A 3,049-nucleotide genomic window follows, 5' to 3' on the forward strand; every position below is an offset into this window, starting at 1 on the left:
AGCATGGCTAGCTTCTAAATCATGGCCAAAGTTTTTTAAACCTTCCCTGCAATATAGCTTTTATGAGAGTATGAAAATTCTGTTACAACTGTATCCTGAGGCAAGAGGATTACAAGTTTAAGGCCAACCTCATCAACATAATGAAGCCCTAAGCACTTAGTGAGAACCTGTCTCAAAATAAAAACTAAAAAGAGCAGGAGATATAACTCAATGGCGGTGTTCCCTGCTTCAAATCCCAATACCAAAAAAAAAAAAAAATTCTATTATATACCTTCCAAACAATGCTAAATCCATACTCTCAACCACCCCCTTTATCTAACTTTCATACACCATGCCAATATTTCCATTGCTCTAAATCTCTCAGGGCCAGGCATCAGGCAACTAGAAACCACCCCTATACCCTAGAGTCCTCTGACATTATTCAGATCAGTCAATCCCAGGCTGTTTTCTCTTCCCTGTTTCCTGTCTTGCATTTCACACACACTCACACACACACACACACACACACACACACAAAAAAAACCCACCAAAAAAACAAAACCAAAAACAAACAAACAAACAAAAAAACAACCAAAAATGAAAGCTCTGGCATGGACTTTTCCCTCACACTGATTCTGCTTTCTTACCAAACCTGGTGCTTCTCCAACTGGTCCCAAATGGCATGTAGTGTTCCTAGCTCTCCGGAAATGTAAGCAATAAACATTTTCTTCCAATGCATTGACTTATGTGTGTCATTATAGTCATCTCATGAATTAAAACCCTAAGGGTACACATTGAAACAAATGGCTAATAGAAAAATAATCAATGTGACATAATGACAACCAAGGAAATGAAGAAGTTGGGACAAAGACAAAATAGGAATAGAAAAAATTAGTTGAAGCTGGGAAATATTCATATAGAGCAAACATCCAGTAAGACTTCTATATTTGTAGAAAAGGAAGGGCAGGGTGACTTAGTACTTCACAATTGCTGAAGAAAAGAGAACATATGATCACCTCAAATATTTAGGAAATCTCAAGATAACAATCCAGCAGTGTAGAGAAACAAAATTCTTCCTGATTTTGGGAACTCTGATTTTTCTTCCTAGACCCTCATATGGAAATTGCTAAGAATGTAGTATTTTGTCCAACCCCCAAGGATAATCTTTACCATTTCTCAATTTTAACTGAGGGCATAAATCCCAAAGCACATTTTAGTAACTACATATTTTGAGTGATATGCTTTAGTCAGCCTTTCCTTACTGTGTCTAAAATATCTGACAAGAGCAACTTAGAGGAGGAAAGATTTATTTTGGCTCAAGTTTATGAGGTTTCAGTCCATGATTGGGTGGTTCCATTGCTTTGGGTCTGAAGTGAGGCAGAACCTCATGGTGAAAGTGGCAGAGGAAAGCTGCTCATAGAAGCAGGGAGAGAGCAGGGCGGGGGTGATGATAAATCTTTCCAGTGTACATCCCTAGTGACCTACTTCATCCATCTAGGTCCCACCTGCCAGTAGCTAGCAATGGAATAATCCAGGAAAAGTATTAACCCACTGATAAGGTCAGAGCCCTTATGATCCAATTATTGCCTAAAAGCCTCACCTCTCAACCGTGCTGCTTTGAGGATCATGCTTTCCACATAGGAGCTTTGGGGAGACATTCCAGATCCAAATCATAATAAGGGGTGTGTCCAAGAGTTCAGTCTGGTGTTTGTTTTTCTAATGATTTTACTTAATCCAAAAAGAAATTGTAGAATATCTATATCCTGTCTTTCTCAATATTTTAAACACACACATTATCACTCAAGAAATTCAATCTACATGTTTAGATATTAAAAATGATGGGTTATTTTTAAAATATAAAAATATATTACTAATATAAATAAAATATAAATAAATAAAATCTGAGTTTTAGAAACCAAGCATCTACCCCTTTTTCCTCGCGTTTCTCCTTTGAGTGTCACAGATCTGGAGACATGGAAGAAATGAATACTTTTCAAGATATTCTTCTTAAATTTTATTTATTGTAATTGAGCTGTTTGGGCCAGCAGGATTTCAAAGAGCACCTGATAAGGGCAGCTCCAGTGTTTCAACTGTTGGCCAGATCAAGAGAAGGAGGAGTCTCAAGGGCTGGTCCAGCCCTCTAGGACAGAAGGACAGGAAGATGGCCTCAGTGATGGAAGCCCTAAAGAGAAGGATAATCTGGTTCCTGGTAAAAGGATCTCAGATGAATATCACCATAGGACAGCTTTGAATCTTAGCACTGTGTATGGTATTTTCCCTCAGTCCCAGTCAGATCCAGTGTTCTTGTGAGGTAGACATGGCGCTGTGTTTCAGGAATGCCCCAGAGCATATAGGAAGCAGTATGGACTTGGAAACACAAAATGTTGGAGGAACTCTGTCAGGCCCGGTGCTGAGACCACTAATAACTTTTCAGTCTGGAGGAGCTGACAGGTTTGACTAAGGTCAAGGAGCAAGTAAGTGTTAGTCCAGGGGTTCGTCCTGGGATCACGCAGACTTGGCATCACTGGTTGGGCAGAACAACAACCTGTCAGGGGGCAGAGAGGCAAGGTCAACAGAGAGGGGTGGTTCTCGGAGTTGGGGCGGAGCCTGGAGAGAGGGCGGGGGCGAGGTGGGCCGAGCTGGAGTCAGGAGGAGGGGGCGGACCTAAAGGCGGGGCCTTGCCGCGTGAGTCTCGCGCCTGCGCACGGGCGTCCCTGGGAGGGCCTGCGCGCGCGCCTTGAGCGGGCCCTGGAGGGCGGAGTCCAGGCGGGCGCCGGCCAAGGGAGGGGGCGCGGTGGCTCTGGAGTCCGGCGCTCCCTGAGGCCGTGGACGCGATGCTGGCTGTGTCCTGTCGTGTTCCCGGGCCGACCGGAATGTGACGGCGGCCTTCGGTCTTGGGGCCCGCAGGTCGCTGGGCGACCCGCACCGGGCCACGGCCGAGAGGAGGCTGTGCGACCTCCGCACGGTGAGAGCTGGGGTCAGGGCCGGAGCGGGTGCTGGCGCCGGGGTCGCGGCGAGTGCCCGGGTAGCCCGTATGGGGGCCGCGGTCCAGGCGGGGCGGACGGCTTGG

General features: G+C 45.5%; 1 protein-coding gene across 7 annotated transcripts in view; it reads left to right on the top strand.

The window, feature by feature from the left end:
* The first annotated feature begins 2,711 nt into the window (after positions 1–2,711).
* Ccser2 (coiled-coil serine rich protein 2) overlaps positions 2,712–3,049 on the top strand; it is a 149,460-nt gene continuing 149,122 nt past the window's right edge. For 4 of the 7 annotated variants that reach the window (XM_048801677.1, XM_048801674.1, XM_048801676.1 and 1 more), the window contains exon 1: positions 2,713–2,944. The gene's annotated coding sequence lies outside the window, so the exon portion shown is untranslated. Of the gene's footprint in view, positions 2,945–3,049 lie in introns of all 7 variants that reach the window. The other 3 variants (XM_048801679.1, XM_048801675.1, XM_015500065.2) reach the window with 3 other exon arrangements.

This window comes from Marmota marmota, unplaced genomic scaffold (assembly GCF_001458135.2).
Source record: "Marmota marmota marmota unplaced genomic scaffold, marMar, whole genome shotgun sequence".
Taxonomy (NCBI): Eukaryota; Metazoa; Chordata; class Mammalia; order Rodentia; family Sciuridae; genus Marmota; species Marmota marmota.